Source organism: Rhagoletis zephyria, unplaced genomic scaffold (genome assembly GCF_001687245.7).
Source record: "Rhagoletis zephyria isolate East Lansing unplaced genomic scaffold, Rhagoletis_zephyria_1.1 Rzeph_scaffold_00249, whole genome shotgun sequence".
NCBI lineage: Eukaryota > Metazoa > Arthropoda > Insecta > Diptera > Tephritidae > Rhagoletis > Rhagoletis zephyria.
The window spans coordinates 138,408-158,326 of record NW_016157333.1 but is presented as its reverse complement, the minus strand read 5'-3'; the positions used below and the strand labels follow the sequence as shown (position 1 = coordinate 158,326).

Below are 19,919 nucleotides of genomic sequence, written 5' to 3'. Positions count from 1 at the left end.
CATCAGTCTATAATTAATTGAAATAAATAATGCATTTCCATTAATATGTAGTTTAGAAATAAGATGGCTTGATGCAAACGTTGTTGTATATGTACAACTCTGGCTCCTTCCATTTGTGGTGTCTAAATATTTTCAGTATGCACACTTGCATAATTGCTTATGAAAGCTTATCTTCACAGTTAATCTTGTATAGATCAGACATTTGATAAGTAGTTGCAAAACATATAAAAAAAAAGTTTAATGTGATGCAGACGCATGCATTGAATAAAAGAGGCCAAGGCCAAGATGACCTCAATGAAAATGACCCTGGCATAAATTTAAGCAATACTTAAGAGTTATTTTAAATAAACTACGATCCTTACTCCTATTAGTGTCAAAAAAAGGAACCCTTACGCATATGATTACAAATTATACGCATTCTATCGCGCTGCACCCACTTGGAGCAAGATCTTATATGTATAAAAATTACATTCTAATGACAAAGAAAACAACTTCAATCGCTACACGTAAATACACACGAATATGCCAGCTGCTCGCAATGGTGCTACTCTTTTTCACTGCTGACTATTGCGACGCATTGCACTTCAACGTTTTGGTGTAACATCTCATCATCTGTGGACTAGTACCGCGGAGCAACAAACCAAGTGTACAAAATCAATATATCAGCTTAATGTAATTTCTTCAAACTGGACTATGCACAAATTTGTTATTTATAATCCATATGTTTTACATAAATATGCTTGAGTTTTATGCCAAAATTTAGTTTTATTAATTTTCAGCGTTAATCACTTTTTACGACTTTTCACGGATTTTCTTTGTTTTCCCCTCACGAAAAGAACCAATCACATATCAAAAACACACATTCACACACAACTACACTCCTCTCCCTCTTCCAGAATTTCTTTTCTATTGTTCACAGCTCGCTTTTGGGTGACGTTTATGTGTTTCTTCGGATTATTTCCTTCTGCGTTGTCAAATAATTTTTTCTTCCTCTTCAACTTCTAGTGTTGTTCTTCTACTCTGCGCTTTGAATATCAATTCGCAAGGTTCATATCAGACACCAACAACAAAACCCCAAAAAAACACACATACGCAATTGCATACAAATGAAATTTGCAGTAGAGGAAATGCGATGTAAAATTTATGAACAATGGAGTCGTTGCCTGCCTGGCTGATCGCCGTACTTTCCTAGTTCAGTAACTTGACAAGATTTCGAAATGTGCATGCTCGAGCTGTGTGACCTCACAATAAAATAAAATTCACGCGAAAATAGAATCGACTGTGAACCCACGCATTGCGCTGCTACTGTTTGCCTTATTTATTGTCACTGAATTCACCTTGGCACGACTTGAAACGCACAATCAATCGATTTTTCTTCACTGCAACACAGTGCACACGTGGGACTCCACTTTACTTGGCCTTTTAGAGTCAAAATTGAAATTTTTGATAATTTTTCTGAGTTATTTTCCTTTTTTATGCTTTCCCGAGAAATCCCAACTTCTACATCGACTGTCGATTATCGCAGCAGAAACGGAACAGAGTTGCCAAAGCTACAATGCACTGTTAATCGAAAGTAGGTTTGTTATCGTTTGTGGAAGATGTGAAATCTGGTTCAGTAATGCCGTTGCATTTTTAAAAAGTCCCAAAAAAGGGCTCATTGACGAAAAGAAGGGTCACCATGTTATTTTTGCTTTCTTTAGTAGTAAAAGAATAAATCTGTTGATTTTAAAAAGAAAGTAGGGGGACAAGCCTTGCACAAAGTTCTTGCAAGAAGAAGAATTGCATTTCCATTAAAAATTTTAAGTGATGCCCTTTTTAGTACTAAAGGCCGGTCCACATAGAACTTTCGCGTTGGCGTTGGCGTTGGTGATGATTAAGAGCTCACTATTACTACGTTTATACGCACGCATTATTTGCAAATAACAATTTGCAAAATGGTAAACTTTGCCATATAAACGCTGAGTTAATTTTTTATTTGCAAATAACTAAATCACGCAAATAAGTATTGACTAGTGGTACTATTTGCAAATAAGCGCAAGACGCTGTCATTCTTAGTTTAATTTTCCTTTTCGATGGTCATATTATTGCCTTTTTATAATCAGGCAATGTTAAAAAAGAATTTTTCGCCATCGAATAAACAGTGAGTTAGGTATTTGCAAATTATTTTTATTTGCAAATAGGTTACGTATAAACGTAGTATATGAATACACCATTATATGGACATGTCCACATATCAACAGCAACGCCAACGCCAAAGTTAACGCGCACGAAAAGACGGGCATCTATCATCCTTTGCGCCCGTTGTCAATCAGCTGTTGTAAATAAATAAAATTATGTGAAATATTTTTAATTATTAATCCAATGTTATGAAAGATTAATTTATCTGGCGTTATTATGTTAATTTAGTGGTTGTTGTTGTTGTAGCAGCATACAAGTTCCCCAAAGGGTTTTTTGGGGAGTGTTGCTGGAGTGACAGTCCTTGGCTAGATATAAATCTGGGTCGTTCCGGTTACGTAGACCCGACTGTCGTGGGAACGTTAATTTAGTGGTCAAAGCATTCTCTGCCAAGCTTTCACTACAGCAAGCATACTTTTAACCTGCGTGCTGTCAAACCAACGAAAAACGCTAAAGCCAACACGAAAGTTTTATGTGGATCGACTTTTACGGTAGGAAATATTTTTTAATAGCATGGTTCTGTTAACATTTCAAAATTTTCGAAAAGTCGAGTCAAAGGGTATTGGCGCTTAAAATGGGTCTAATTGGCCCTTTAGTCGCACAATGGCAACACTGATCAAGTTTGATTGCAAATTTTTTATTCATTTCCTGAAGGAATGATGAACTTCTGAATACTTCTGACCTTATTCCTAAAAAAATTAAATAGATTTATAGAGCTCTACAAACTGTCATTTTCATAAAAAATTTCGATTAAGAAAGCAGTTAAAGTCTTATTTATTTTTTAAGAATTTTGAATTATTTTGTTCGCTCCCCCAATTACGATCGCGAATTACCTTATTCCCACGCGCACATTCTTAATTCTTTCTCTTTGTTTTGTCTTTTCTTTCTTCGCTACAAAATTGATGCAAAATGTTAGTAATGGACAAATATTTATAAATTTCCGTATTCAATTGTTGATGTACACATGTATAATTTTTTTTTCATACTCAGAAAAAATGCCAGTTGTGAACTTGTTTCGATAAATTAGAGACGGCAGTGATTTGTTCGTAAGTCGCATGGTAATTGGCTCTGAATTGAGAAAATTGAAATTGAAAATTGAGGTAATTCGCTCTCAAAATTTTGTATGGCGCATTACGTAATTCGAAGGGTAATTGGAGTGCGAATTACGAATGAGAGAGCGAACCACGTAATCGGGGTGCCGTGGGAAAGCCGTATTAAGTACTCCAATATATCGAGCCCTAACCGCGAAATTAACGTAAGCGACATATTTTTCGAAATTAGTTTTTTGATGCAGAATTGTTCTTAAACCCATAACAGGTCAACAACAACGATTTTATCGTCAATCGTCATAGTCACAGAGATATACGACTTTCAATTTTATCGTAGGCGACGTCTGCTGTTTTGAGTTACCGCAAAAATAACGTAAGCAACATGGAAGTTGGTAGTGACCTGTCAATACTGACTGTAAATATATATATGTATATATATATTTTTTTTAATTAAAATATATATTTTTATATATTAAAATATATATTTTTATACATTTATTTATGTTTTTATATATGTCAATGTGTACAAAAAAGAAAATAAAATAAGTTTTTTCAAAGTTTTTTGAGAAAATTCAATTAATGTAAGCGGTAAATTTTTTCCTAGTAGCCTGCCATGGTGACAGCGAAATTAACGTAAGCGTCAAATTCACTAATTTCGCTTACAAATTAAGTTAAATGAAGATAAAAATTAGTCTATGACGTTACGTTTTTTTCGCGGTTAGGGCTCGATATTATCTGAATAATAAAAAGTATGGGATAAGTAGAGAATACGAACAATGCAAAAATAAACAGATAAATATGGACGTCGATAGAGTTTTTTTGTGGCAAGTAAACGGTATATACATTTTTTTGTGGAAACGAGAAGTACATTCGTTACAAAGGGCCAAAAGACAATTGCAGCACTTTTTATCTAATCTAAATATCTCAAAACTCGTAGCACAGATTCCAAAAAGAGTTCTTCCAAGGCGAGTTCTACGCAAGAAAACTGTGGACAGCGCGGGCGGAGTTAAACCGACTAGAGTTCTTTTGTTTTGTTTCGCAAGTCGTTTAGTGTTCGTTTCCCGCAAAAAAAATATCCTGTATAATTGCTTCAAAAGCCTCCGTCAACGTAATTTTTATACATTTTTGCGTTGTTCTTATTCTTTATGTCTTTACGTGGTTTGTTCCGGTTCCGTAGACCCGTCTATGGGAGCGAAGGAAATACGCCTCCGTCATCCCCTGTGAGCAACTTAATTTTTTTGTTGCCCTATTCAAAAGATTTAGGTTCTTTCTAGCAAAAGTATAACCAAAGATCCTTGTCTGTCTAAGGCCTGGTCTTGTGGCGCTATGAGTTTGGCCACTTGGTAATTGTAAGTCTCGACAAATAAAATGGTTCATTCGCGCCTTCTTAACGAGCATGGAGGTGATCATTCTATTGGGTAGGGCCCTGATGGTCGCTTGGTAGTTTAAAAGAAAAAATGTATGTATAACAATACGTAAATACACCACAATAAAATTTTAAACTCATTTTTGAGGGCACCGTTTCCTCGATTTTAATCAAATATACACCGATTTGTAGGATCTAACTTACTCTCGAGCGTCTGAAGACTTGTAACTTCACCTCTGATGTGAGGAAGCTTTGTCACAGTCCAACCCGACGAAGCGTCAGCAGCTTCTGGTGGTGTACACAGACATGACCACCCTAAATGACACTTGTAGAGGAGGAGCCTCCGACCAGGTATTTCAGACTCATATCGACCAACCACTGGACCCGACGACATATCAACCAGCGATCAACGGCATTCATGGGGAGTCGGTAACCACCAGCCCAATCACAATCTGTACCAAAAAAGGAGCTTCAACTGCCAAGAGAAACCCGCGTTACCCTGACCCAGTTACGGGCAGTATACTGTAGCCGCCTCAACAGCTACTAGTCCAGACTCGACCCCAATATCCCCAACGAGTTCTCAGCAAGTGGAGACTCCCAGCACGATACCAACCACCTTTCACATGCCACCTCAATCCCACTCAACTAATACCTTTCTCCCTTTGGTCCGAAACTGCCTGTTTCCTGGTGCTACTGGTAGTCGAGCTGGACGACCAGGATTGTAGGATGAACCGAAGTATGCGGGGAAATCTCTTTTGGCGATCGCACCTCGTCGGACACGGAGCGATGCATAAGTTACTTTAGCCGACAATTTACGCTGCATCCTCTGGCGGACAAAGCCAAACGTCGAATTATCAGAAGACTGAACAAACTACCAGCATCCTCACCAGTGGTGAGGTTCAGGTAGCCAACGGGAAGACGAAAGCCTTTAAAGCCATAGGACCCGCTGGAATGTACATGCTGATGCTGAAAAATTTAGATCCTGCGGCAGTAGATTACCTTACCAAGGCACTCAATCGGTCTATGATCACTCTCATTATTCCAGGCATCTTGAAAATAACTCGATAACTCTCCTTTCGCCGATAGCGAAGACAATTTATTTATTTATTTAGTTTAGTCTACAGAATTGATTTCTTACATACTAATTATAATATTTTAAATATTAAATTAAAATACTATACAAATTCAGCCTGAACATCCTTAAACTAAGATTAAAATCAATAACGCTAGCATATGAGTTGCACAGTTTAATGCACCTAGAAATTGGTTCGTTAATGGCGTAATTAGTGGAATGCACTCCGCCTATCAGTATACGCCTATTCCTTAGATTTCGAGGAGGATTATATATGTATATCGACCAAATTGGATAAATCCTCACAGTTGATGTTTCTATTAAACAACATTATAAATAAAGATTATGGAGAAATAGTTTCTTCCGTCGTGCAAGAACTGCAGACCCAGCAATTTACATCCACTAATATATAAAGGAAGATAACCCAAGGTAATTTCTGCAAGGCGATTTTTGTAAACATTTTTAATACTCTTTCGATTTTAATTGAGTATAATTCATAGTATGGACTCCATATTAATGAGCAATACTCAAGGCGGCTCCTCACCAGGGAAATATAAAGTGATTTCAATGTATATGGATTTTGGCCCACAATAGGTACCCTGGGGTGTACCTGATCATGCGTCGACAAACATTGGTTTCTATTAGATAGAAAACTTGCAAAGAAATCAATGATCAATTACGCACTCACTATTTGATTCGTCACCAAAGCCAAATCAAACAACTTTGATTGAATTACAGAATCGAGCAATTTAGCCAGCGTGCCATCTTTAAGGATTGGTCTGTAATTGCACACATCGTTACGATCAGCAGATTTAAAAATTGGCTCTATGCAGCACACACAGTTCCAGAAAAATACCCTTGTTGATGCAATTCTGGAAAAGCTGAGCTATAGGAAGAGCTAAAGTATTGCGGCAATTGAAAATCGTTCAGATTCAGGTTTCGAGCTTGGCTTTACGTCTTCTTCCGACATCGAAAAGGATGAAATAGTTGGTAATGATGCTGAAGGAAATGTAGGTGATCCGACAATGTCGTGTTTTTCGTAAACTTGTTGAAAAAATTTTGCAAACAAATCGCAAGAGTCAAGCGTGTTATCGGAGATAGTACCATCATATTCTAAGCTAGTTGGAAAGCCATTTGTTTTCCTTCTAGAATCAATAAATTTCTAAAAACCTAGTCCGATTGGATTTCAGATTCGTTTCTACGTTGTGCATATAGTGTCGAAATAAAAAGTTATGAAGACAATCAAATTATTTCCTTAAACGAAGAGAGTTAAGACGATTGGCTTCAGAATTATTTATTTTAATTTATTTTTTTATAAGCTTTATTTTCTCTGTTCCTTAAATTGAAAAGTTTTGTATTAAACAACGGTGGCTTATTAACACTCATACATCGTTTCAGGGGAATAAAATTTGAAATAGATTTAAAATTATTCCACGTAAGATCTCGTAAGAATCCCCAACGGCTCCAACAGGGTGTTTTCCTTTCCCCGCTGCTGTTTAATTTCTACATATCGAAGCTCTCTCGACCACCCGAGGGAGAATCGATTGGCCTGACGACTGCTCAATAATGACGTCTAGGAATGGAATTTACCTCTTGCACTCGAAAGTAAACGGTTACCTCTCCGGACTTTCTAGGTTCTTCACTACAAGGAGCCTAATCCTCGTCCCTACAAAATCCTCGGCAACCCTTTTTACCAGCTGGACGAAAAAGGTTAGACTAACGAGGGGATATACGTCGACGGCATACAAATTCCGATGGTGAATAACCAAAAAATCCTTGGAGTTACATTCAACAGTCTGCTGTCCTTTTCGGCGCATACAAAAGAGTACAAAGCCGCAACAAGATCCTCAATTCTCTATCTGTCAGCACCTGGGGCAAAGACAAGGAAACTTGTTGGCAACGTACAACAGTCACTGGATGCCTTCTGGTGTCGCCCCTGCATCATCTACAATCCCAATACAATAATCTGTAAGAAATTCCTACAGCAGTGGTAATCCGAACAGACACCTGCTTGTCGCAGAGCCCTCACCTAAGCACGTCAGAAGATGCCTTCTGAACTAATGGACGAATTGCAGAGGTTCATAAAACCAACCTTTGAACCTGACAGCGTACCGACAGGCCATACACGGCGTTCACAGGGAATCGGTCCGACGTACAGCGACTCTCGACCTACAAATGCCGTCCTGGTCACACAAACACCTGACGTTGACGAGACAGAGCTTCGTTTCTCTGAATACTGCAACAGGCTAAACTTCTACCTGAGTACGATAAATGCAGATGAGCCCAGCATCGCAGTGTACGTTACTGAGCTTACGGCTATATATCCGTACTCTAGTCGTGCGGATGACGTCTCACGTGTCGAAAGATCGGAGAAATAGTTAGTGATTCCGAAACATACTTCTCGACAACTATCTTAAAATCAAATAGGTGACAAAATTAGAAATCCAAATCACGCCTTCGAAATATTGATTTTTTTCGCTTCACTCTAACGCAGATAGCTCCTATTTATTGTAATGTCATATTGGCTATTATGAAGATACCGGCAAGAAGAGAAGCACACTGCCAGGCGGAACGTTCAAGGAATTTTCGCTTTCCAATCATCTTTAAAACCTAACAAATAACCCACAGTGATCGGATTTTCTCACTCACTTTGCTTGTACCTATTTAGTTGTTTTATTTTTTATAAAAGAAAAAAACACTCTTTAAATAAAAGCAAATTTTTGCATTCGTTAACATTGATATTTCCGTTTATTTTTCTATTATCCTTGTAATATTTTTGTATATGTGTATGCACTTATGTATAAGTATACTAGAGTACGCGTGATTATAGTTTATGCAATGAGATATCGAACTATATGTATACATATGTATACTTATGCATTTTTTATTGTTTTTTTTTTTTGTATAAGTATTATGTAAATATGCGTTTAAATGGATTATTGTTTGAGCATAACTTTCTTCATTAAACACTGCATTGCATTGGCGGACGACATTAATAAAATATTGGAGCAAATATGCGACATTATTCGGGCAATTTAAATCGTATTCACACTTTATTTATTACATGTATATACATGTGTATGTAAATATATAAGTACACATGTAGTAAAAGTAGTTAGGTGCTAGAAAATGCATTTCAGGAGCAATTCATAATTTGAAATAAATTTTTTTGTTGAATGTTACAAATTTTTTTTTTATTCATAGAACCCCTTTCAAAAGTTTACCGTAATTTTTTTTACAAATACAAATGTTTGCATTTTCTAAAAAACACTTTGTGTGTATTTATTTTTTTTTTCATTAAAGTTTTTGTGTGAAATATTGCGCAGAAATACTATCTGTGTTTAATGCTCATGCTGATAGACATTTATACTAGTTTAGTTAGTTTCTTTAAAATTATATTTTTACAAATGATATATCATTGATCAAATATATTTTTTTTTAGTTCTCTATTGAACAATATCAGTGCAGCATGCAATTCTTTATGAATCCGTATGTATGTATGATTAAGTAAGTGTTGTTGTAAGTGTATTGGATCCGCTAAGTACAGATATTTTTATATAAAATTATTTTTAAAATTTTCTTTTCGTTACAATCTTTGCTTTTTTTCAAGTCCATAAGATTCAGTAATATTTGATATTTCATCTTATTAAGAATAAATAAGTTTATATAATATCTTTTGTTTATTTTGCATTCATTAATTCATATTAAATACATATAATTTTTAGTAACTGTTTTACATGGTTAAATATAAAATTTCAATCCTACAAGCACAACATTTATAAAGAGTTTCTGATCGCCAACACTGCGTATACTACATAAATAGAATCAGTATGGTCAATACAATAATGCTTTAAATATGCAACTATTTAGCTAGTTTTGCTTCTCTAGTAAGTTAACTTTAATTGTCCCTTCATCAAATAGAAATGATTAATTTCGAAAGTCTTGTTAGTGACAAAACACCAGTATATATATAAAATACTGGAACATTTGATGAAAAATAAGTAATTTTTAAGCAAAACATACCATGGACCGAGAACGTGTTTCAGTCCTGCTTTAGTTAGTTCTGTATGAGAACAAAATGTAATCTCAAGAACGTTCCACCAAGCGAGAACAAAAGTATTGAGAGCAGTTTGAATGAGAACAAAAAGTTCGGGAACGTTTCCGTAAAGAACAAAATGCAAACAATATTTTCGAGAACTTACTCATGGAGAACATAATGAGACCGAAACTTTTTGAGATATTTCGAATAAGAAAAAAATGAGAACGAAATTATGGAGAACGTCTTCAAGGGGGATCAAATAAAAACAAAAGTCTGAGGAACGTGCTGCTAGAGAACACAAGTTTTGAGAAATTTACGGCAAGAGTGATGCAAAAAGAAGGTAGTTTCATTTAAACATTTTTTACAAAAGCGTAGCAGTGATAGCAGGAGTACAAAAACAAAAATTTACATTTAAATAAATTCGCCTTGCATAAATGCTACAAAATTATGAGCTTCCTTGCCACATTGATAGCAGCCAAACAATCCATCAGTGGATTTAATGGTGAGCGTGGGAAATAACCGAACCGTACCCGAACAGTCTTACTTAAGAATTTTTCTATAAACAAAAATTTTATAAAATGAAACTGTGATAGTTTTCGTCTTATGTGCATAATTCTTGTCACAAATACATAGTTTCGTTCTTATATTTATGTATGTATACGTATATATTTTTTAGCGGCACCACATCTTTATCAGAAAATTTCGAGAATCCAAAAAGTGGTAAAGTGTCAAGCTGCATATCATTATTTTAACTCCTCCCTCTCCACGGATAAAGGTACATCGTTTAGAGCAGGGGTGGGCAAGGCCGAGACAGAAAATAGCCACATGTAAACTCTACATGTCACAAGAAAATGAAACAAAAAACAAAAAATTTATTTTTAAATAAAATTATTATTAGAAATGAAAAACAGAAAACGCGACGGGGGTCCACGGTGACGTGAAAAAAATTTGGGGGTCCATGAGTTGTAAATGGGGGTTCACGAAAATTTATCTGGTTTCGATGTAAAGATCCAAAATGGTTGCTTGATAACCTCTTTATTTAACTTTAATTTTTTTGAGTGGTGCATAGTGCTCTTGACGCACTGCTGCACTTACCGTCACTTTGTGTTTTCATACGTGGAAAGCCTTAAAGGCCACCTGCAGATTAAAAAGAACCGAATGCTGGTATGACAATGAGTGGGGCGCAGCGAAGATTGCTAAGCACTTGTGCCTTTTCAATGCTACAGGATAGTACGCCACCATTACCTTTTTTGAAGAGATTCTATAATGTTGAGTTCCCTGAGACTGAATGCTGGTTTGATTCCATCGCTGAGACCGGACTCACACATTGTCGAATCTTCACTGATGTCTCCAAAAGAGACTCTGGGTCATGATCTGGAGTCTTTTTCGAGTTTAATGGAGATAAGCTTCAATTTTCTGTAGGGGAATATGCTTCCGTCTTCCAGGATGAGGTAATTGCAATACTCAAAGCCATGGACTACGTGATGGAATATAGGTGGAGGCGAAGGAGTTGACGTGACTGCAGTGACAACCAAGCTGCACTTAAGGCATTGACCAGCCCTCTATTTAAGTATGTACTTCCAAACTAGTTCGGAAATGCAAGTCTCAACTAAAATATGATGGTGAACATAACGAGGTTGTTTTACTCTGGGTGCCAGGTCACTATAGAGTACCTGGTTATGAGACATATGATCGTTTGGCCAGAGTTGGCTCAGACCAGGCATTCCTCGGTCCGCAACCAGTTTTAGCACTCCCACCTTCGGCAATCGAAGACACCATCAGAAACTTGGTGAATACTTCGCCCAGAAATGACTGAGAGGCATCGAGGGTATCAGGTGGGCAAAACTCATGTTGCCTTCAATCTCACAAGGGTTATCTAATTTTTTGCTCTCACTGAACAGACGACACTGCAGACAACTTGCTGGACTGCTGACTGGTCACTTCACGTGGCACAAACACATGGCTGTCTTAGGCGTAAATGACAAGTCCATTTGCCCATATTGCCTTGTAGAAGATAAGACGGTCGAACACTTTTTTGGTTCTTGCTTGCTAGGTTGTTTGTCATCGATTTTATTAAACTATTCTATTGTCAGTTTCTGAATTAAAATTTTGGTGTGTGTTTAGCCGTTTTGATGTTTTGATAAAAATAAAAATGATGCCATTACACAAATAAATTATTTTTCATATACTCCACGTGCAAAGTCATGAGTGAGCAGAACATTTGATGAGTTTATGGTGAAGATAACTTAAATAACGCTAGCGCCCGCAGTGCTCTTAAAAAATATAACTCTTCCGAGCGAGGGGGTATTTTGATGTATTTACGAGGTCTTTTACAACCTACAAGTGTGTAATCACATTATTTTTATAAACAGAACGCAAGAAAATATTTTACTTTTATTTTAGCCACTCTGAGTTTAGTTTTTGAATTCACCCGCGATACAAATTTACATTGTTAGATCTAATTTTCACATATAATTTTTTTACGAGCTTTGGGAATATTTAGAAATGTATCAGCAGGGGGTCCACCGAAACCAGTCAATTTTTGAAAGGGGTCTATGAGAAAAAAAAAGTTTGGGAACCTCTGTACTAGACGAACATACAATTTGCAGAAACATGCGAGTTAGACGAACAGCTGATAGAAATTTTGTTTACATTCAAATGTATATAATTGCAAACATAAGAAAAGAAATCCCGAAGACCTATCCTGACACAATCCCGAAGACCTATCCTCCACTATGTTACATAAAAAAGGGTTTATGAAGTATGCACACGTACATTTAAATAATTTCAAATCGGCAAATCTCTTATCAAAATCTGCTTTACATAAATCATGTGCAATATTTTTTTCTAGCCATGGAAAATTATGAAATATTTTTATTTTTTTTGAGATCATTAATAAAAAGACGAAGTTTAGCTTCAAAACTTATAATAATTTGCTACAAATCAAAAACATTTTTATTCTCTTCTTGTACAGAAAATTCAAGTTTTNTCTTATCAAAATCTGCTTTACATAAATCATGTGCAATATTTTTTTCTAGCCATGGAAAATTATGAAATATTTTTATTTTTTTTGAGATCATTAATAAAAAGACGAAGTTTAGCTTCAAAACTTATAATAATTTGCTACAAATCAAAAACATTTTTATTCTCTTCTTGTACAGAAAATTCAAGTTTTGGAAATGATCCATTATATCGGTAAATAACATTAAGTCAGAAAGCCAATTTTCATTCTCCGATTTCGGGTAATGTTCCGATCTCAATTTGCGTATGTGTACATAAAAAGAATAAAATAAAAAGAACACAACGGAAAAGAATCTCCAGCAAAGAAATATGTATTTTAAAAAGTAAAAAGAGCCAAAATGTTCTAAGCAAAGAAATAGTAAAAAGAGCAGAAATTTTGCTCAGCAAAGACACACATTTGGCTCAAAGACAAACGCCACCGCTGGTTTAGACGTTAAAAAATATTTTGCGTCAGCAATTTGTATTCAAACTGTATTAGACAGTGCGTACTCTATCCTCGGAAAAACAAGAAAAAAACGTTGTTTTCGAACCTTTGCACAGGTGTACCGAATTCTTGAAGTTTGGAAACGCGCAAGACTTTTTGTCTTTTAATATTTTCGTCCAACTGCACAAACTTAAAAAATTTTTTATACTTTTTCAAGAAACAAAAATTTTGCTGCTAGTGCATGATTTTAGTTAAATGTGATAAGCTTGTTGAAAGTGAAGTGGTCGGCAGCAATAACGAATGTCTATAAATGAAACTACCTTCTATTTTTGTAGCATGCGTATTAGGGTGAAAAATCGTTTCAGGGAGAACGACGATTGTTCGTTGTGACGTTCCGTTCTCAGTCAGAAAGTTCCTGAGACTTTAGTTCACCAAAGTATTGTTCGCAATTTGTTCTCTTTGGGAACGTTCCACAGGTTTTGTTCTAATATGAATGAATTTGAGAACGTTCTCGACAGTTTTGGTCTCATTTTGGTTATGGTTTGGTTAAGGATTGCCTACACCCGCATACAAAATTTAGTTAATTCTTCTCCTTTGTCTTCACAAATGTTAAGTCTAAAAAAAGCCAAAACACGAAAAAAGTAGCGCCGTTACGTTGGGCATTAACCAGTTGTTATATGGAGGCATGAACATAAAATGCAGGAAATCGATGTTAGTTGCGGAATCCATTTCCATAGCCGGTAGAAAATCTGGAGGTTTTCTAAACGATATGGAGATTTTGATATTCCCGAACAATTCAAAAATGGACACTGCAACAACATTCGGTATCTTCAACCGACCACCATAAACGGAGAGAATCAAACGGCAGTATTTTCACGTAGATAACAAATGTGTTGGTGAACAAACTCGCCTTCGTTGTTCATCGTCAAGCAAGAATGCCTTGGGTGTTTCTCTTCTAAAGCTTGAAGCTTTACTGGATCTCCGGATACAACCTTGTCTTGGAAAGCCAGGAGGTCTACTCTGTAATGCGATGCGAAAGAGAAATGCGATGCGATAGGCATATTTCTAACGGCGTATTAACCTTTCGCATCGCATTGCTCTTTCGTATCGCATTGCAGAGTGCCCCCCCTGGTAACAGACGGGTACACTTTTAAGGAATCTGAGGCACGATTTGAAGAACTATGTAAGTGTTTGAAGTTTCAAGCCTCAAGGGGACTTTCCAGCACAGGCAAACAATTCTAAGCACGCGATAGTACTCGACCACCCAAATAAAACCACAATTTTTGGGGTTCACCCATCTACACGGGGTTAGGTCGCTGAAGCCACAATACTTGATCGGGCAAATTCTTACAGGGCGATCCTGGCTAAGGTAGTAAAAATACTTTCGTAAGACAAATGAAAGACATATTGCACGATAGTTCGAAAGACTTTTGTTATTCCAGCAAAAAAGTCTTAGAAAAAACGCTCTTTGATTCACCACTCGTGGTGAAAAGCTATTTTGAGAGAAAGCACTTGTATATCATTTAGCTCGCGTCGTTGCAATGACGCCATGCCAATCGAGAGATTCGAGTTCGAGTCCTGGCGCAACAAATTTTTTTATCTACATTTTTTCTTCTTAATTAAATTTTTCGGATTTTGTGTATTTAAAAAGGAAATATATATTTATTAATTTAATTTAATTTTTAAAAACTAGTTTTATATATTTCTTTTCTTTTTTAATTTAGTTATTTTTTATTAATCTAATTTTTTCTAATGTTTTGGTATTTTTTTATGTATTTCATGTAATTTTTAGGAAATTATTTTATTTTTTCCAGTTTTATCTTTTTTTTAGTTTTTAGTTAAATTTGTTTTTAATTTTAAGATTTTATTGTGTAAAAAAAGAAATTTTTTTAATTTCATTTAATTTTTAGAAATTTATTTTATTAATTCTTTGTTTTTTTTTTGTTTTATAAGTTTCTCCTGCTAATTTAGTTTTCTTTTAATTTCCAAATTTTATTGGTAAAAAAGAAAAATATATATTGCTTTTGTTTAATAAAATTTTTAGGATATTTTTAAATTTTTTTTGTAATTTTTAATCAAAATATTTTTAATGAATTAAATAATTAAATAATTTTTTTTAATTTAATTATTTTTAATCTATTATTTTGTATTGTTTTAAAACGAAAAATATATGTTTTCTTGCAATTTAATTAAGTTTAAAAACCCCGATTGTTCAAAGGCGAACAGCATAACGCTAAAACCTCCTCGTTAGCACATCTTTCAATTTGTCTTTTGAAGGACAGTAAAGAGCTTTGATGGTAGTTGACGGAATTGACAATTGTCTTACGAAAGACTTTTGTCTTTCGAAAGACTGTAGTGAGTTGAAAGACAGTTGCCAGAATTGTCATTTAAATGCGTACCGCTACATGAGCTTGATGATACACTTCTTGGATTCGCTGTCTTAAAAACAAACATCTAATACGTTAAATCCATTTAGCCTTTTATGAACGTTTTTTTTTACGCTGGTCGCGCTTCGGGAAGCAATGACAAACAACCAAGTGTATTTCTGCTATAAAAACGGAAGAAACCATCTGCCGTAAAATACCAATATTGATCTGAAAACTGGCAACTTTAGAACGATTAAATATTGTAACTTGATTATTCTGGGTCCAGGCAGGAGCATGATAAGGGCTAAGCACTTTTTGCCTGGGTACACTTGAAAATAAGTGGCTGCTTGTAGGGTCAATTCTGCCCATGATTTAGTGGGAATACCTGCAGTATAATGAGATTTCAAGCTAAGGACTAAAACGAGATAATCTAGAGTGTAGAACACTTCCACTGCCCAGCATTGGCTTAACTAAGGCGAATGCCTCTTCCTATACTTTCTTCCCGATCTTCCAGACTTGAGTTCGGCGAAAACCTACGAATTTCAACGCTTCATAAATCTATACAATTAGCTCTACCTTAACGGGCCACAAAGCCTAAGTACGTATGTGAACATCTAGGAGCTGACTGAGGACAGCCACTGGAGTCTAACTCTAAAACCAACTCGACTAGACTACCGTTAGTAGATCTAGAAAAGAAGCACAGATTCTCGAATCACGAACAGAAGAACAGATTTGAAAATAAAGATTTCGATCCAGTAATAAACATGATTTGCCGTACATATAAACGTAGGCGTGTTTATTAATGGAAATAAAAGAACTAAAAAATAAAATAAATATAGACACGCGTGTTCGTTAGGGCGGGTCAATTTGCCTAAGAAATTATACGTCTAAAATCAATTTCTTGCTTGCCAAATTGCGAAAATTAATTATTTTTTTGTTTTAAGACAAAGATAAGTCTGCAATGATTTTTTCATACCATACAACATGATTTTATAAAAAGTTCAAACACTTTACGAGACTACAGTAAAACAAAACGTTGGAAAAACAATACATTTTCACGATTTAGCAAGCTTGAAGGCAATTTTAGGCTAATGATATATTCGGAAAATTTGCTTAAAATTTAATGACGATTATTCCATTGTCATGCCCGCATAGTAAAAAAGAAATAAAATCGACCCACCTTATCGAACGTATATAAATAATACTTACAATGCCTTTGAAAACGCAGCGAGTGAATAAACCAAGCCAACCAAGAGAAAATCAACAACGCAACACACATACCAATGTTTGAAAATAAAAGAAACACAGTATTATTTAATGGTTCTTTTAAAAAGAATTAATTTGATTAGGTTTGTTTTTTTTAATTATATTCATAGGCATATGTCAATTGCTTTCAATAGCATATTTTGCGTTTACAATAAAAGATTCGCAATTGTTGCAATTTATGATTTTTCACTATACTCGTAAGTTATTGATAACAATTATTGTTTAAATATATCATATACAGATATACAAACGTATATAAGTATGTATGTATGTATGTAGTATATATTTATAATGAATAATAGTAATAATAATAATAATAATAATAATGAATATTAGGTGTATAGATTTTGAATGTGAGCACATACATATGTATAAATTTAATATTTGCAACTAATAAGTATGTATATGTAGATACAAACATCGGTATGTATACATTTATATATATATGTATGTAAGTGTAATTGTTTATGTATGCCCGTATATTTCCTATTTTGTATGTAAATACACTAGGGCTGTTAAAGATCTTGGGCATATGCTCTTGCATTTGCATATTCGTTGCATTTGTAAATTCGCAATAAAATGCACGCGGTTGCCATGGCAGCAAGCGCAAAATTTGCAAATGCAATTCCAAGACCATTTCTACAACATCCTGAACAGCCCTACTGTTTATTCTTGTAATACAAGAAAAAAGTACAATTAACCGTAAATTGTAGACGATACATAATATGTACATACGTACGTATGTTTGGATTTGTGTGGTTTTACTTGTGTTTGTGTATTATGTACCAAATAATGCCAGCATGAAAATATTGTTTAGAAATATCTACAAACGTCCTTGAAATATTTCAAGGGAGCATAACAACTTGTTCACTTACATATACATACATATGTAGGTAAATAGTGCAACATAGAGCGCAGCATTTATGCTCATTTCTATCATAAGTATATTTATTTATTTATGTGTACATGCATACATATAGCGAAAAATTATCATAAATTATTAATTTTGTTAAATTGTTATAAAATTCTCCAGTACATACATATGTACATGCAAACGAGTGCCTACATATATGTATGTACATATGTATCTGCGCATGGCAATTAAAAAAATGTTTTTCGCTTAATTTCCTCGTCTTAGGAATAATAAAAGGGCTGTGTATGCATGTGTACGTGAAGAGATTTTCTTGCTTTTCAATTTGCTTGTGTGCAATATTCATTGTTTGCATAAATATACAATTTGTGTTTTTATTTATGCATACTTTAACTTTACCTTGCATGACATTAATTCTTTTAACCAATGCAAATAAAAAATAAAAAATAAAATTACATTTTCAACTAAAACTATCACAACGATTTAATGGGCGCAAGTTTTATTTAAAAAAAATATTAGCAGCAATATTAATGATAAATGGAAAACATGCAACCGCCTTAAATTAAAATTATTTGGCAAGGAACTTGGAATGCATGTATGTAGATTAGGGTGTATCACTCTCAATACAAAAAAAAAGGAGCGGTACTGTTTTTACATCGGAGTTATAAATTTTATTATAATTTAAGACTTCCGCCAAAATGTTTCGGAAAAATATTAGGATTTACGTGAGCTGGACCGATGTGAAAATATTTTTCCCAAAAAATTTTAACTTAAAAGACTGCAAAAAATGTTTAAAAACTTTGTCAATGGAATCAATATAATGAGACTATTGGAAGAATTTTCAAATCGGTCCAGCTCACGCAAATTTTAATATTTTTATTTACGTAAGTTAGAAAATTAGTTTTTCAAATGTTTTTCCCAAAAATCTCTCATAGTAGAAGTTTTAGCTGTTTGGCTTTACCAATCGGTCTAGCTCAAATATTCAGGCGAATGCCTTAAGATATAATAAATTTTAGAATGTTGTGGAAAAACCACAACCCTTTTTTGATGAGTCACCCTAATTCGATTCATGTCTTGAATATTTTTAAAACATTTGAAGTAATTTTAATTCTTAGTTTAATAAAAAAGGTTGACACGAAAATCTGATTTTTGGCGAATTATTTAAAGAAATTAGAATTTTAAAATTTTTTTAATTCTTAGTTTAATAAAAAGAAATTTAAACAAGTTTTGTTTTAAATTACGAGTTTAATAAACAAAAAAGAAAATCTGATTTTTTTTTTGCGAATTTTTTAAACAAATTAGAATTTTTAAGTTTTATTGTTAAAATTAAAATTAGTATTTGAAAAATTAAAAAAAGTGTATGTATTTATTTTATATATTTTAAAAACTAAAATTATTTTACAATGAAATAGAAAATGCTACGAGGGTATTTTAACAAGTCAGTGACATTCCCAATGAAATATTTTTTTCAGCTCAAGACTTTCAGCACAACATTTTCTCAAATAAATGCATCCCTTCCAAATAAATGGACTATGAGTGCTTACAATACGGCTTTGTTTCAGTGTTGAGCTTTTAATTTGCCCCAAATCTCCTATCACCGAGCCACTTCTTCAATATCTAAAACAACACGAGATAATCACAGTGTGCTCAGTCTTGGGAATATACTGGATGAGGGGCAATATGAAATGGATTTTTTCCAATTTTGACATTGCGACTACAAATGAAATATTTATGTACACTGCCGGAACAAAGTATTGGCACAGCAAATTTTTCACAAAATATGCAACAATTTTTATTCTAATATTTTTCCGCCAATTTTGTATAAAAATATGGCTCATTCAACAACAAAAAACATGAAATATAATTCCTAAACTTTGTGCAAAACTCGCGAAAACTCAGCAAATTTTCAACTTTTTAATCAGATTTTTTAGAAATTTTTTATTTGAGTATATGCAGTTTTGCAGCCCAATGAATTTTATTGTAATAAAGTGCAAGTTTTAAGTAGTTGTTGCATATATTGTGAAAAATTTGCTGTGCTAATACTTTGTTCCGGCAGTGTATGTATTTAAAGTTTTTAAAAGGAACACAATTCACTTTTATAATTAGGAGAACGAGTACCCGTTAAACGCTTAAAGCCTTCGAAACTCGAAGATATTGTTGACACAAATGTTGGCGGTTCAGTCAAAATTTCTAAATTTTTACAAATTTCAGTTTTCTTTTCTAAAGTTGAAAGAAATGCTTAGTGCTTTTTTTGAAAGTCTGAAATTTTT

General features: G+C 34.2%; 1 long non-coding RNA gene across 1 annotated transcript; it reads left to right on the top strand.

Moving 5' to 3' along the window:
- The first annotated feature begins 16,382 nt into the window (after positions 1-16,382).
- LOC108358399 (uncharacterized) lies at positions 16,383-18,827 on the top strand. Its single transcript, XR_001846768.1, has 2 exons — positions 16,383-18,498; positions 18,543-18,827. It is a non-coding gene; the product is annotated as an uncharacterized LOC108358399 (long non-coding RNA).
- The last annotated feature ends 1,092 nt before the right edge of the window (positions 18,828-19,919 follow it).